General features: G+C 34.6%; 1 pseudogene; it reads left to right on the forward strand.

Moving 5' to 3' along the window:
* The first annotated feature begins 15,383 nt into the window (after nucleotides 1-15,383).
* Nucleotides 15,384-16,716, forward strand: LOC141521397 (tyrosine-protein phosphatase non-receptor type 2 pseudogene; annotated as a pseudogene).
* Nucleotides 16,717-17,343: the final 627 nt, after the last annotated feature.

Consider the following 17,343-nt stretch of genomic DNA (forward strand, 5'->3'; position numbering starts at 1 on the left):
ATACATAAAGGTAGAAATAGAGAATACTTCTTTCTCAGACCATAATGCAATAAAAATCATGTGCAATAATGGGCCATGGATAGAGATAGACCTAAAAACTAATTGGAAACTAAATAACCTCATTTTTAAAAATGAGTAGATCAAGCAACAAATTATAGATAGAATTAATGATATCATCCTTGACAATGACAATAACAAGACAGCATACCAAATCTTATGGTATGCAGCCAAAACAGTTATTAGGGGAATATATTATATTTCTAAATGCTTACATGAGTAAAACAAAGAAAGAGGAAATCAATGAACTAAGCATGTAACAAAAAATTAGAGAAAGAACAAATTACAAGATACCAAATTGGAAATTCTAAAGATTATAGGAGAAATTAGGAAAATTGAAAGCAATAAAACTATTGAATTAATAAATAAAACCAAGAGTTGTTCTATGAAAAATAAAATTGATAAACCTTTCATTAATTAGATTTTTTAATTTATTTTTTTATTTTATTTAATGATTATTCTCATTTTATACAAATAATGTTTTTTATATTAATAAAATATTCGCTTTTAAGAGTAAATGAAATAGCCCTTCCCCCCTTAAATATGGACTTGCATGAGCAATAAAGTAAAGGGGAGAGAGAAAAAAATTAAAATTAAAAAAATAATAGTAATAATTGTAGGTATGGCCAGGTGGCGCAATGGACAGAACACCAGCCCTGGAGACACAAGCACCTGAGCCCACATCTGGCCCCATACAACCAACAATCACCCAGCTTTGTGACATGCAAGCCACCAGAACCCCACTGCCCTGCAAAAACCAAAAAAAGGGGGAAAAAGATGCAATAAATAAAATAAAAGAGTAATAACAGTAGGGGTGGCTGGGTGGCAGACAGAGCATTGGCCCTTGAGCCGGGAGCACCTGGGTCCAAATCCAGCCTCAGACACCCAACGGTCACCCTGCTATGTGGCCCCAGGCAGGCCACCCAGCCTCATTTGCCCTGCACCCCCCCAAAATAATAATAATAATAATAAAAAATGTTCTTGAGTCTTTGTTCCAACACCAACATCTCTGTCGCGTGTGGATCACATTCTTTTTGATAAGTGAAAATATTTTACCCAAACCCATTATTGAAAAGACACAGCCATCAAATCCTATTAGTGTATCCTTTCATATCACATATTTTATTGTTGTTTTTGCTACTTTGCTTTTCATTGATACTGAGATTCATCCTATCATTGATATCAGAATTATGAATATTACACTATTTTTTCTATTCAATCCCCGAACACCTAAGCATTGAGAGAGACCCTCTATGTACAAAATATCTCTTCATTTGTGAAAACAAAATAATCATGATTGAATTATGGAGATACTGAGAAGAAGATTCACATTATAGAAACTAGTGGTAAATACAGTCCAAGAAACATTAAGTTTGCAAAGAGGGGGGAAAAAAAGCCCAGATTAGACCTGGAATAGATGAGATCCCTGGAAATTATGAATTGTTTCTAAGCATGTCTATCCTGATAATAATCATAAGAACTTCAGACTGGATATGGGTCAGTTGAATGCTCACAAAATAGAACGTGGAGTATTTTTTTTTTGCATGGGTGTGTGTATATGTTGGGGGAAGGAGTTAAAATTAATATTTGTCTTTTGTCTACTACTTATGAGTTAGTTTCCATCAGTAATATTTCCAAAATTAGTTTCCAAACAATTGACTAGACAGGAGTGCTGGAAATGGACCTGGTGTTGATATTCACTGTCTCAAATACTTTTAGAACTGGTTGGACTGGTTGTTCCTTCCTCCAGAAGGATTAGTAATACTGTCTCAAGCTAGACTCATATCTCCAGTCTTTGATCATATGATGTCTTTCTGTCCTGCCTCTTACTTAAATCTCTGTTCTAGGACTAGGGCTTGAATTATTTGTAGGTATAATTCATGTTCTCAACCACATTTCAGATCTGCTGTGGTATAAAATATCTGTTTCAGAAATTCCCTGAGGAGTACTGATTGAATCTGAGATAATACTATCCCCATTTAAGATTTTTTTTTTAGTTTTTTTTTTTTGTAAGGTAATGGGGTTAAGTGGCTTACCCAAGGCCACACGGCCAGGTAATTATTAAGTGTCTGAGGCCGGATTTGAACTCAGGTACTCCTGACTCCAGGGCCAGTGCTCTATTCACTGTGCTACCTAGCTGCCCAAGATTTTTTTTTTGATTATTCAACACATTTAAAAATAGATCAACCAAGGAAAAAATAAGGAAAAATTTAAAGGCATTTCAACAAAATTAGAAAATATGTCATATTAATCTGACATTTTCTCCTTCTTCACCTCTGCCTCATAGGAAGAGGGTTCTATTTCCTAGTCAAAATAAAGTCCTCTAGGTACACAAGTGATGACATGGCAACAGAGCTACTCCCTCTTGTCTTGATTCTTTTCCTGTCTCCATCTGACTGCTTCATTACTGCCTACAAACATAGTCATGGCTCTGCATCTTCTAAAAGCCCTTGTCTTTATTTTATCCCCACTAACTATCTTATAATTCATCTCCCCATTGTGACTAAATTCTTTGAGGTTGTCCATAATTTGGTAGCTCTATTTCCTTTCCTCTCTCTTCTTAAATTCTTTCAGTCAAATTTGTTTCCTTATCATGCAACAGAAACTGCTATATCAAATGTTACCAGTGTTCACTTAATTTCCACATTTACTGATCTTTTCTTTATCCTCATGCCATTTGATTTCTCTGTTACCTTTGACAATATTGCTTACCCTTTTCTCCTTGGAATTCCCTTTTTGCTAGGTATTTATGGCACTGATCTTGTTTGGGTCTCTTCTTCCCTCTTTGAGTAATTCTTAGGCTCTTTATTGTACTTTCATTAACTGTTGATATCCCTCAACACTATATCTAAGGCCTTTTTGTCTTCTCCCTCTACACTACTATGTGTGTTAATCTTAGTTTCCATTAATTCAATTATCTCTATGAAGATCATTCTCATATGCTTATTCTAGTTTAACATCTCTGAGAACTTTTGGCTTTACATCTATATATGTAAAGCCTATAGAACATATCAAATTGGATGTCCTGTAATTATGCTCAACATGTCCAAAACTAAACACATTTTTTCCCTATAAAACCTTCTCTTCCTCCTTTTCCCCCTGATTATACTTGAGGGTATCTCCAAATCACCCAAGCTCAAACCTGTGTCATTCTACACTATTTTCTCCCCACTCCTACCACATCCAACTAATTGTAACATCTCTTATATAATCCCTCTTTTCTATCCTGACACAGCTTGGTATGAGTCCTTCTTATTTCACAACTAAATTATTGTATTTGCCTGCTGGTTAATTTTTCTGCCTTGTCTCTCCTGACTCTACTCAGTACTTCACTAAACTGTCAAACTAATCTTCCTAAAGTCTAAGTCTTACCCTGTTACCTCTTTATTTCATAAACTCCAATGTCTTCTGATTTCCTTAAAAAACAAATATAAGACAGACAGATAGACAGAAAGAGATAGAGAGATAGGTATCTATCTATCTATATATAAATGTGTACTAGCATGAATCTGTATCAGTGTATGAATGTGTGTGTGTGTGTGTGTGTGTGTGTGTGTGTGTGTGTGTGTGTGTCCTCTGGTTTATTAAGTCTCCATAACCTGGCTTTTCCTATCTTTTGAGTCTTCATCTTGAACCTTTCCCAAACCATCTTTTCCCCACCATTTTACAATTCAATGTTATTTCCTTTTTGTTATTGCCAAAGGAATCTTCCCACAGTTCTTCCCATCACCTGATTCAGGGTATTTTTATTGGATTGTCTCCCATGCCTGAAATTCTTTCCCTTCCATTTGTTGTCTGCTGATTATGTAATAAATGCTTAATTCAAACATTACTTCTTTGCAGTATAAACTTTCTGAGAACTGGGACTAATTTTGTCTTTGTGCTCCCAGTACTTACCCAGTAGACACTTAATTAATGGCAGTTATCTAACTGACTGATTGATAATTTAACAACCATAGTATTTCCCAGGACTGAAAAGAAAGGAAGAAATTTCACTTTTTTATTTTCAAAAACATTTTATTTATGGTTTTAGTTTTTCCATTTCTCAAGTTCTTTCCTTTATGTAATTCCCTTCTGGAAAACCATTCCTTGTAATAGTGTCACTCCCTATTTTTTTTTGTTCTGTAGATCTCATCAAACAATAACAAAAAAATGTGCTATGAAGCCCAGGTCAACTTAATGCACTATTTACAATATTCTTTCAAATGTACTCATTTCATATATATACATATATATATATATGTATATATATATGTTATAATGCTAACTGTGTGCAGTACTCATTTCATATATATATATATATATATATATATTAGTTATAATTAGTTATAATGCTAGCTTTGTCCAGAAAAACTCCAAATTAAAATGGGTGCCTACAATTATAAAATAAAAAAGTTTTCTATACATCATTATAAAAATTCCAAATGTAAAATTATAATAAATGATTAAAATTTTGTTATATTGACATTCTTTAAGAATTAGCAATATCCTAACCAAGATCAAAAGAAATGTAGTAAATTTGGAAACCATATTTACAACTAATGATTCTGACAAAGGACTCATTTCTAAAATATACAGAGAACTGAGTCATATTTTTAAAACAAAAAGCCATTCCCCAATTGACAGATGGTCAAAGGATATGCAAAGGCAATATACAGATGAGGAGATCAAAGCAATCCGTAGTCACATGAAGAAATGCTCTAAATTATTAATTATTAAAGAAATGCAAATTAAAGCTTCTCTGAGGTACCACATAACACCCCTCAAATTGGCCAATATGACCAGAAAGGATAATGATCATTGTTGGAAGGGTTGTGGGAAATCTCGGACACTATTACACTGTTGGTGGAGCTGTGAACTCATCCAACCTTTCTGGAGAGCTATTTGGAACTATGCCCAAAGGGCAGCAAAAATGTGCATACCCTTTGACCCAGCAATACCACTACAGGGTCTATATCCTGAAGAGATGATGAAAAAGGGTAAAAACATCACTTGTACAAAAATATTTATAGCAGCCCTGTTTGCATTGGCAAAGATTTGGAAATCAAGTAAATGTCCTTCAATTGGGGAATGGCTTAGCAAACTGTGGTATATGTATGCCATGGAACACTATTGTTCTATTAGAAACCAGGAGGGACGGGATTTCAGGGAAGCCTGGAGGGATTTGTATGAACTGATGCTGAGTGATATGAGCAGAACCAGAAAAACACTGTACACCCTAACAGCAACATGGGGTGATGATCAACCTTGACGGACTGACTCATTCTATCAGGTTGACAATCAGGAGCAATTTTGAGATGTCTGCAAAGGAGAGTGCCATCTGTATCCAGATAAGGAGCTGTGGAGTTTGAACAAAGTTCAAGGACTATTCCCTTTACTTTAGGAAAAAAAACAGATATCATATTGTCTGATCTTGTTACCTCTTAGACTTCTTTTCTCTTCTTTAAGGATATGATTTCTCTCTCATCACACCCAATTTGTATCAAGGTACAATATGGAAACAAAGTACAGACTGACAGATTGCTTTCTGTGTGTGGGGGGAGGGAAGTAAGATTGGGGGGGAACATTGTAAAACTCAAATAATATCTTTAATAAAAATAAATTTAAAAAAAAATTAGCAATATCCTAGTAAGATCTCTTATGCTATATTATACTATAATCTACAAGATTTTATATCAAAATTATAACATGATTTATTTAACATAAATAATATTTCTATGAATTAAGTTGCATTTTTGAAGACATTTAACATAATATGATAATAAAATATACAATTAATTTTTATTTTGAGTTTTTTTGGCAAAATGTTGCAATATTTGGCTCAAGACCAGGATAACATGGTATTAAATTTGATTGCTCTATCAATCACTCATTATCATTATCACATCAATACAAACATTATAGTAGGAAATATTTAGCTTTTTAAACAAAAAGATTGGAAAGCCAGTAAAATTAATAATTTATGTTTTTTGATTTATAAATAGAATAAAGTAAAAATGTTTACTCACACAAATACATAGTAAATATTGAAAAAAGAATTTGATAAGCTGTCTTGTTGAAAGATTGAAATTATATTTTTTTAAATATTGGTCATCCGAGTTTCCAGCCAAAATGGCAGAGAGATGCCAGTCCCTGTGTTAAGGTTTCATGATCTTCCTTCATAAACAATATGAAACAAACCTCTTAATGGAAGTCCTATCCACAAAACCCAGAAAGAGAAGCTAGGAAAACAACATGTACCTTAAAGTCTGTCTTGGGGGATTAGGGGTGTGGCAAGTGAAAAGCAATGATGGCCAGTGGAGGAGGGGCAAGATCCAGACTAATCTAAGATCAGCCCAGAAGGCTTTCACTGTGGGAACTAATTTGCTCTGGGAACCACTACCCTCTGATAAACAACCAGAGAGTAGAGGAATGGCCATGGGACTGTCAGTCTGGCACTTACAGGAAGGGTTGACAGGTAGATTCCAGCTTCTAGCACACCCCTACTGGCTGGGAGGAGATATTGCATTCAGTAAGAAAAGCCTCCAACAACCCCCTACTAAGCACTCAGTGAGTAAAGTCTCCAGCACTACCTACTGGCCAACTGGAGATATTACACTCAGTACGTAAAGCTTCTAGGTATCTCAATTTAAAACCTCTGTGAACTAGTCCCTCCCTCCCCCAACACTGTCTAAGGAAAATGAATAAAGACCAGAGGAAAGGGGGACTATAGAAAAACTCCTAGAAGGAAAAGACTCTAATTCAGAGAGACATAGAACCTCTGAAGAGCATATGATTTGGTCTCCAGCACAAAAGATTTCCTTGAAGAAATCAGAAAAGATTTTAAAAATCAATTGGAAAATTTGGGAAAAGAAACACAAGAGAAGATTAACACCTTGCAACAAGAAAACAAATCCTTGGAAAACACAATTGGACAAATGAAAAAAGAGAATAATTCTCTCAAAACCTCAAATGATCAAAGGGAAAACTCTTATAAAAATAGGATTGACCAATTGGAAAAAGAGTTACAAAAGGTAAATGAAGAAAATTCCCCCCCACCAATGAAGTCTATGAAAACCAATGACTTCATGACACAATAAGAATTTGTTAAACAAAATCAAAAAATTGAAAAAATAGAGGAAAATGTAAAATACCTCATTAGCATAACCATTGACCTTGAGAATAGATCCAGAGAAGATAAACTAAAAATTATTCATCTTCCTGAAAACATTAAAGAGAAAATATTCCTGGACTCAAGATTACAGGATTTATTGAGGAAAAACTGCCCTGATATCATGGAACCACAGGGCAAATAGTTATTGAAAAAATACATTGATCCCCTCCAGAAAGGGATCCCAAAATTCAAACACCAAGGAATATTGCAGCCAAATTCCAGAACTATCAGATAAAAGAGAAAATCCTGCAAGCAGCCAGAAAGAAATAATTTAAATATCAAGGAGCCTCAGTAAGGATTGTACAGGACTTGGCAACAACAACATTAAAGAATCAAAGTGTCTGGAATGCAATAATCTGAAAAGCAAGAGAACCTGGAATGCAGCCAAGAATCCATTATCCAGCAAAACTGAGCCTTTTCTTCTAGAGCAAAATATGGACTTTTAATGAAATAGGAGACTTCCAACTTTTCCAGATGTAAAAACCAGAGCTTAATAGAAAATGTGGGCTTTAAACAGGAGTCTCAAAAGACACATGAAAAGGTAAAATTCAAAAAAAGGAAAGGGAGGAAAAAAACTTATAAAATAAGATGGAACTAGCAATATCCATACCTGGAAAAAAAGACTTTAACAACTCTAGAGAATTGTAACTCTATTAGAGAGAATTTAATTAACCAGAAGAGATGGACACACATGAATTATTTGAGAAACTGTTATCCAATAAGATGAAACTGGGAGAAAGACTCTTAAAAATAATCAATAATTGTAATTCTAATTGAGAGAATAGCCAGAAGTGATGGGCACTCATTACCTTTCGGTGACTCAGAATGGTTTAAAATCAAAACTTCCTTAAAAAGGACAGCAAAGAGAGATGGAAGGATGGAGGAGACTGAATGGAGTAAATCTCATTACATTAAGAGGTACAAAGGACATATTGCAATAGAAGGGAAGAAAGGAGGAGGTGAGAACCACCTGAACCTTACTCTCAACAAATTGGCTTAAAGTTAACATAGACACACTCAGTTAAGTTGAGAAACTTATCTTACCTTTAAATTTTTAAAAGGGGCAAAGGGGAGGGGGAATAAAGGGGAATCAACAGAAGGAAGGCAAGGAAGAAGGGGCAAAGGGAAAGGGGAGAAATGTTGGATATAGGGGGGCATCCACATGGAAGATGTTTCAGAAACAAAACACTGGGGAATATGGATAAAGGGGGAAAAAGGAGGAAAAATGCAAACAGAGGGAAGATAATTTGGAGGGTAATAAAGATTTGGGAATTATAGCATTGAATGTGAATGGGATGGACTCTCCCTTAAAACATAAGCAAATAGCATAATGGATTAAAAAACAGAATCCTATAATGTTCTGCTTACAAGACACTCATCTGAAATAGAGAGATACATATAGAGCAAAGGTAAAAGATTGGAGCAAAATATATTTTGCTTTAGCTGAAGTGAAAAAAAGCAGGGGTAGCAATCTTTATCTCAGACAAAGCAGATGCAAAAATAGATAGCATTAAAAGAGATAAGGAAGGAAACTATATCTTCCTAAAATGTACCATAGACAATAAAGTAATTTCAATAATAAATATGGTATAGCATCCAATTTCTTAGAGTTAAAGTTGAAGGAATTACAGGAAGACATAGACAGCAAACCTCTAGTAGTGGGAGACCTTAACCTCCCACTCTCAGATTTAGATAAATCTAATCATAAAATAAACAAGAAGGAAGTTAAGGAGGTAAATGGATTGTTACAAAACCTAGATATGGTAGATCTACGGAGGAAATTGAATGGGGATGGAAAAGAATATAAGAATAATTATAATAATTATAAATAACTGCTATCAGGGTGACTTCTCTCTTTTTTTATCTACAAATTAATACAAACTTTTGAACTTTATATTGTTCCTCAGAATTGCATTGCACCTTTGTGTCTTTTTGCTTTTATATTATGTTTTCCCCAAGACTAGAATATACTACTTTCTCATTTCTTCCTCTTGGAATTCCCAATTTCCTTTAAGACTCAACCTAATGATTTCATTGTATGTGAAGCATTATTTGATCTTCTTTTTGCTCATGTCCATTCCCCAAAATATGATGTATCTATTTTGTATATACTTTAGCATAAGCAATATAATCAGAGCAGTTGCTCATGGGACACTTACCTGAAGGACATTCCTATATTCCTGATTATATATCAAGAAATGAGACTTTTCATTGGCAGAATGATTTTATGATTTTGAGAGATAGAACAAGAGAGAAACTGTGAGCTTCTAAATGACTAACTCTAGTTCAAAGAGCTACAGATAGAGCATTTACAAAAACCATCCTCAACATGCCCCTTAATTCTTAGAACCTATTGCCCTATAGACTACCAAGAGTGAACTTATTTGGTGTCTGGCTTGAGGTGAAAATGCAACTTGCTCATGAGTCAAAGAGCCCATTTCTTTTAGTATTTGCAAGCAAACTTGCCCAAGGCCACACAGGTAGGTAATTATTAAGTGTCTGAGGCCAGATTTGAACTCAAGTACTACTGATTCCAGGGCCGGTGTTCTATCCACTGTGCCACCTAGCCACCCCAAGCCCATTTATTTCAATACATTCTATCATCGAACCTAATTGATACCTTTCCTGCATTTTGTTTTATAGTTTATTTGGATAAATATGTTGCTGATTATATGTGATGATTTTGATTGTTTGTTTAATAAGCATATGGTGGGAGAGAAGTGGAGCTAGCTAAATGTAAACTAATTGTTATTATCCAAACCTGAGGAAGAACTATGTATCTAGAAGACTGGGGGAAATGTATTAGTATTCTGAAGCTCCTAATAAAATATTTGTACTCCCTGCAAAATGGGATATCTTATTTTTCTGTGGGTTTGGTTAAAGGATTAAATATACATCTGACTCCCTTTTAAAATATATATCATCAAAGACCAGGTTAAAATTCTTACTATTGTTTTTGTATGACAAAATTTTAATAGTAGGTACTTAACAAATTCCTTGATAGATTTGTAGAGCTATGACTCATTTTAATCTTTGGGGAGAACAATTGGAATTATATCAAACAAATTTAATAAGTTGCCTATATTCTTTGACACAGAGATCCATCTTTGAGGCTGCACACACAAAAACACCCATGCAAACACACATACACATACACATATACATGTATCTTAAAGAGATCAAAGATAGAAAGATCCCATGTAAACTGAAATAGTCAAAGAAGTAGTTGTACGTGTACAGGCCTGGATATGTGTGAATGTGAGTGTGTATATGTAGATGCTTATGTGACTCTGTGTATGAGTTTGCATGTGTGTGTGTATGTATGTGCTCATGTCATAGCAAAGAATAAGAAATGGAGTGAATTAAAGTGGGAAAAAGTTAAACTGTGGAATGAGGATGCATTGAAGTGTGTTTACCAATTAGAAATCATAAATATAAAGAATAAAGAAGGAAAAGGAATAGAGAAGAGAAAAGCTGCAAAGTTAAGTAAGAATAATTAGAAAATAAATATTAACAATGACTGCTACAATATAATATTTGATTAATGAGAGAAACAAAAAACAACAACAAAAAGAAAATGTATATACTGACCAAGCTTTATCCTGGAGAAAAAGGTAAACATAACTTTTCAGTGTCAGGTGACTATGGTGACTATATCTCATTTTCTTGATATATTAGCTAGCTTGATTCAATTCATTTTTATCTCCATTATTTTTTATTATAAGGATGGATGCTTGTGTGATAGAAGAGTAAAGAAGAATATTGGAAAATGAAGAAAATATCAAAATAAATTCATACAGGCTTAGACATATATGTTTATATACATGTATGTGTGTATAATGTGTGTGCATAGATTGATGTCTTTCTTTTTCTATTGTCTTCATTTCCAAATGTGTACATTCATTTTTCCATCACATAAATGCAAACATAAATAAATAAATAAACATATATATATATATATATATATATATATATATATACTTATACACACACACATATGCATATATATGGATATGGATATATCAAAATAGATTGAATGTTTTATCTTTTTTAACTAATCATTGCCTGAGTATATCTGAACAAATGTTGCAATGAAGAAGCACCGTACAAGAAAGTACAAGTACAACCTTCTTCCAGCTAATGAAAATACGATCAGGAGGAGTGGAGGAAGATGGTAAAGAGAAGTCAAGAACTTTCTTAAGCTCTGCCAGGTTTCACTTAGAGATAATATTAATGAAGCTTCTAGAATCTGGAGCAACAGGACCCACGAAAACAAAAACCAAGGCAGCTAGATGGTGCAGTGGATAGAGTACTGGCCCTGGGGTCAGGAGTACTGAGTTCAAATCCAGCCTCAGACACTTAATAATTACCTAGCTGTGTGGCCTTGGGGAAGCCACTTAACCCCATTGCCTTGCACAAAAACAAACAAACAAAAAAAAAAAAAAACAGCTGTAGTTCTCAGCAATAGAAGAGATCTGGAGCAGAAGTCCCTAGAGCCCAGGCTTACCAGCCAATGCCTCAGCAGGTCCACTGGGAGGTCTCAATAAAGGTATCCAGAGCTCCTGTTCAGCTGGCACAACTGAGCTAGTCACCACCATCCAGACAGCAAGACATTAGCTTTCCAAACCCAGAAGGCTTTAACCCACTGATCAAATCCCTGGAGTTTGTCGGCCCCAGACCAGTGAGCAAGCTGTTGACTTATTTAAAGCGGGCATTCCAGCTCAGTGAACAAGTCTCTAGGGTTTTCAGTGATGAAAGTCTGTGAGCAGGCCCCTCTCCCAACACAAGAAGCTTGTGACAGCACCTAAAAAGACTCAGTATGGGTAAAAAAAAGTCAGAGAAAAGCTGGGACTATAAAAAATTAACTTAGAGATAAGGATGAACAAAATACCATCTCAGAAACAGAAAAAGTAATAAAAGCTGAAGCTTCAGGAGAGGAGAATATGAATTGGTTTCCAGTCCCAAAAGTCTTCTTGGAAGAAGTCAAAATTTAAACATCAAGAAGAAAAGTTGGAAAAAGAAATACAAGAGAAATTTAACATCTTGCAAAAATATTACTGAAGAAAATAAATCATTTAAAAATAAATTTAAAAATTTATTTAAATTTAAAAACAATTAAATTTAAAAACAAATAAACTATAAAATTTAAAAATTTAAAAACAATTGAGCATTTGCAAAAAAGTAAATAATTCATTTAAAATACAATTGGGAAGGTGTGGCTAGGTGGCTCAGTGGATAGCATTGGCCCTGGAGTCAGGAGCACCTGAGTTCAAATCCCACCCCAGACACTTAATAATTACCTAGCTGTGTGGCCTTGGGCAATCCACTTAACTCCATTTGCCTTGCAAAAACATAAAAAAAAATACAATTGGGAAAACCAAAAAAAAATAGTAACTAGTTTAAAATTAAAATGCACCAAACAAACAAAAAAAAAAAGCTAACTGAAGAAAATAGTTCCTTGAAGAAATGACTGAAAAGAGTGGAAATAAAGGGCTCTAAGAGATATCCAGAATCAGTCAAGTGAAATAAAAAAAATGAAAAAAAATAGAAAAAATATAAAATGCATCATTGAAAAAGTAACATATCCTGGAAAAATTATTTTAGAATTATTAGATTATGTGAAAACAATGATCAGAAAAAGAACCTTGAAAACATCTTTCAAGATCAATGAAAACTGCTTAGATATCCTAGTACCAGAGGTTAAAGTAGGTATTGAAAGAATCCACCAATCATCTCTTGAAGGAGATTACAAAATGAAAACCAAAAATTATGGTAGCCAAATTCAAAAATTAAAACATCGAAGAGAAAATCTTGTAGACAGCCAGAAAGAAAAAATTCAAATATGAAGGAGTCATACTCAGAATTACACAGGACCTGGTTGCATCAACATTAAAGAATCAAAGGGCCTTGAATATGATATTCCAAAGGGAAAAGGAACTTGGATTACAACCAAAAATCAACTACCCAGGAAAATTGAGTATACTCTTTTAACTGGAAAAGGACATTCAACAAAATATTTGTGATGAAAAAAAACAGAGCTGAAGAAAGTTTAATCTTTAAACAAGAGATCAAGAGATACATAAAAAGGGGGAAATAAAAAGAATATTATTATTTAATAAGATTAACCTGATTATATTCCTACATAACAGGAAGATACTCATAACTCTTGAAAATTTTATCTTTTTTAGAGTAAATATACTTGGAAAGAAAGGGCAACTAGGTGGCACAGTGAATAGAATGGTGATCTTGATGTCAGGAGGACAGGAGTTCAAATCTGACCTCAGATGACTCACACATGCTGTGTGACCTTGGAGAAGTCACTTAAATCTGATTACCTCACATCCAGGGTCATCTCCTGTCATCCTGAGTCATATCTGACCACTGGATCAAGATGACTTTGGAGGAAAAAGTGAAGCTGGTGACTTTTCCATGTGTTTGTCATGGCATCACCTCCCTGATGTCATGGTCTTCTTCAAGAATGAAGGACAGGTGGTGGCTATGTGGCCCAGTGGATAGAGTACTGGCCCTGGAGTCAGGTGTACTTGAGTTCAAATCTGACCTCAGGCACTTAATAATTGCCTAGCTGTGTGACTTTGGGTAAGCCACTTAACCCCATTGTCTTGCAAAAAAAAAATCTAAACTAAAACAAAAAGAATGAAGGACAAATTACTTGTACAGAAGGTGTGACAAAAGTTGATTTTGATGGGATGATTTAAAAATAAAGGAGGCATCATCAAAAAAAAAGGAATTGTATTGGAACAGAAGGAAAGGTGAGGAAGAATGGGATAAATTACAACATATGAAGAGGCTTAAAGGACTGGTTACAGTGAAGAAAAAAGAAGGGAGGGATTGAGTATTGCATGACCATTACCTTTACTGAATTTAGTTCAAAGGGGGAATCATACACTCATTCATATGATTTAAAAACTTATCTTACCCCTCAGTCATCATGAAGGGAAAGGGCAAGAAAGGAAGGAAGGACTGATAGATGGGAGGAAGAAAGAAAAGAAAAAGGAAAAGGAGAATGGAGAAATAGGAAAGAAAAGAGAGGGGGCTGATAGAAGGGGAACAGATTGAGCAAAACAGATTAAGCAAAACACTGGTGAGGAGGGAGAGGGTGAAAGAAGAACAAAAAATACAAATAGAAGGGAGATAGAATGGAGGGTAATAAAGATTTAGTCATTATAACTGTCAATATGAATGGGATGAACTCTCCCATAAAATGGAAGCGAATAACAGAGTGAATTAAAAAACATAATCCTACAATATGTTGTTAACACGTAACACATTTGAAGCAGAGAAAAAAAAAGCACAAACAGTAAAGGTACCAGGCTGGAGAATAATATATTATGCTTCCACTGAGGTGAAAAAAAATCAAGAATAGCAATCCCTATTTCAGACAAAGTAAAAACAAGATATTGATTTCATTAAAAGGGATAATGCTTGGAACTACATCTTGCTAAAATGAATGATACAAAATGAAGTAATTTCAATATTAAATATGTATGCAGTTTAGTATCCAGCTTCATAGAAGAGACACTAAATGAATTACAAGACAACATAGATAGCAAAACTATTCCAGTGCGAGTCTCAACCTCCCTCTTTCAAAATTAAATAATTTTTTTAAAAAATTTTTGAAATTAATTTGGTTTTTTCCCAATTACATTTTTGGGGGTATTTTTGGGCAAGGCAAGGAGGTTAAGTAGTTTTCCCAAGGCCACACAGGTAATTACTAATTTCCTGAGCTCAGATTTGAACTCAGGTCCTCCTGTCTCCAGGGCCCGTGCTCTATTTACTGTACCACTGAACTGCCTAAATTAGATAAATTTAACCACAAAATAAATAAGAAGGAAGTTAATGAGGTGAAAATAACTTTAAAAAAGTTAGATATGGTAGACCTCTAGAGAAAACTGAGTGAGGAAAAAACAAATATGCCATTTGTTAGAAGTACATGGCACCCATACAAAAATTGACCATATATTAGGGCAGAAAAGCATCATTTTCATAAATGCATCATTTTCAAATCATGATACAATAAAAATAAAGTGTAATGGCAGACCAGGGAGACATAGAATAAATTAATGGGAAACTAAATAACCATGTTTTAAGGAATGAGTAGGCCGGGGAGACGAGTGGGCCTAGCACTCGGCTGGTACAGCGAGGACGGGGCATGTGCCTCTCCGGCCGCGGCGGCTCTCCTCGCGCCAGGTGTCGCCCGCCACCATGTCCGTCACTATGGAGCAGGAGTTTGAGGAGATGGACGCTGAGAACCGGTGGCAGCCCATGTACTTGGAAATTCGAAATCAGTCCCATGACTACCCTCATAAAGTGGCGAAATCTCTGGAAAATAGAAATCGAAACAGATACAGAGATGTAAGCCCATATGATCATAGTCGTGTTAAACTGCAAAATACTGAAAATGATTATATCAATGCCAGCTTTGTTGCCATAGAAGAGTCACAAAGAAATTACATCTTAACACAGGGTCCACTTCCTAATACATGTTGTCACTTTTGGCTTATGGTATGACAGCAAAAACCAAAGCAGTTGTTATGCTAAACCGAATTGTGAAGAAAGATTCAGTAAAATGTGCATAATACTGGACAACCAAAGAAGAACAAGTGATGCTGTTTGAAGAGACAGGATTCTGTGTGAGACTAGTGTCAGAAGATGTCAAATCATATTATACAGTACATCTACTAAAATTAGAAAATATTCATAGTGGCGAGACCAGGATAATATCTCACTTTCATTATACTATGTGGTCAGATTTTGGAGTCCCTGAATCACCAGCTTCATTCCTCAACTTCCTATTTAAAGTTCGAGAATCTGGTTCCTTAAATGCTGAATTTGGACCTGCAATAATTCACTGTAGTGCAGGCATTGGCCGGTCTGGTACATTTTCATTAGTTGATACCTGTCTTGTCTTGAAGCGGTGGAAAGAACTTTCCGATGAAGATGAGGCACCAAACTATGAGCATTCACTACTTCATCCAGTAATTACTGAAAAGTATAATGGAAATAAGATGGCGTTAGAAGAAGATGAACAAAATGACAAAATAAACCTTACAAAACTCTCCACCAAGATGCAAGATACGATAGAAAAGAACACTGAAAGTGTTGTTTGGAAACGTTTTCGAGAGGACCGAAAAGCTCATACAGCTCAAAAGGTGCAGCAGATGAAACAGAGGCTCAGTGCGACTGAATGAAAAAGAAAAAGGCCAAGATTGACTGACACCTAAATCTCCATGATCTGTGAATGTTCTGAAGCTATAAATTTTGAACCATTGACATGCAAAGCAAGACCTGAAGCCCTCTCCGGGGAATCAAAGTGAGGTCTGATAAATCTCTAGAGTGCCTCACAGTTATCTGTTTACAACGTAAACTATATATCCAAGGGACAAAGAGCACCCACCAACAAGAAGACTGCAAAACTTATAAATTTGATGTATTAAGTGTTTTTTAAATGCTTGTAAGAGCTGTAGAAAGATGTAAAAGGAACAAATTAGGAGAAACTACTTTGTAATGTACTGTCATTCTTACTGTATTTTTATACATTTAGGGGCAGCATTAAATATTTTTTAAACTGAAAAAAAAGAATGAGTAGATCAAGAAACAAATCACAGAAGAAATTAATAATTTCATACAAGACAATGACAATAATGAGACAATATACCAAAACTTGTGGAATAGAGCCACAGAAGTTGTTAGGGGAAGTTTTTATTTCTCTAAATGCTTACATGGATAAAATAGAGAAAGAATAGATTAATGAATGGGGGTTACAGCTTTAAAAAAAACCTAGAAAAAGAATAAATTAAAAATCTTCAATTAAATACCAATGGAAAAATTCTGAAAATCAAAGAGAGGTTAAATAAACAGAAAGTTAGAAAACTATTGAACTAATAAATAAAACCAAGATTTGGTTTTATGAAAAAAAATTGAAAAAGATAAAACTTTGGTCAATTTGATATAAAAATGGAAGAAAACCAAATTACCAGTATCAAAAATGAAAATAAAGGAGAATTCATCACCAAAGAAAAGGAAATTAAACTAACAATTTGTAGAAATTTTGCCCAATTGTATATCAACAAATTTGGCAATCTGAGTGAAATAGTTGAATATTTACAAGAATA

This window comes from Macrotis lagotis, chromosome 1 (genome assembly GCF_037893015.1).
Source record: "Macrotis lagotis isolate mMagLag1 chromosome 1, bilby.v1.9.chrom.fasta, whole genome shotgun sequence".
Lineage (NCBI taxonomy): Eukaryota > Metazoa > Chordata > Mammalia > Peramelemorphia > Peramelidae > Macrotis > Macrotis lagotis.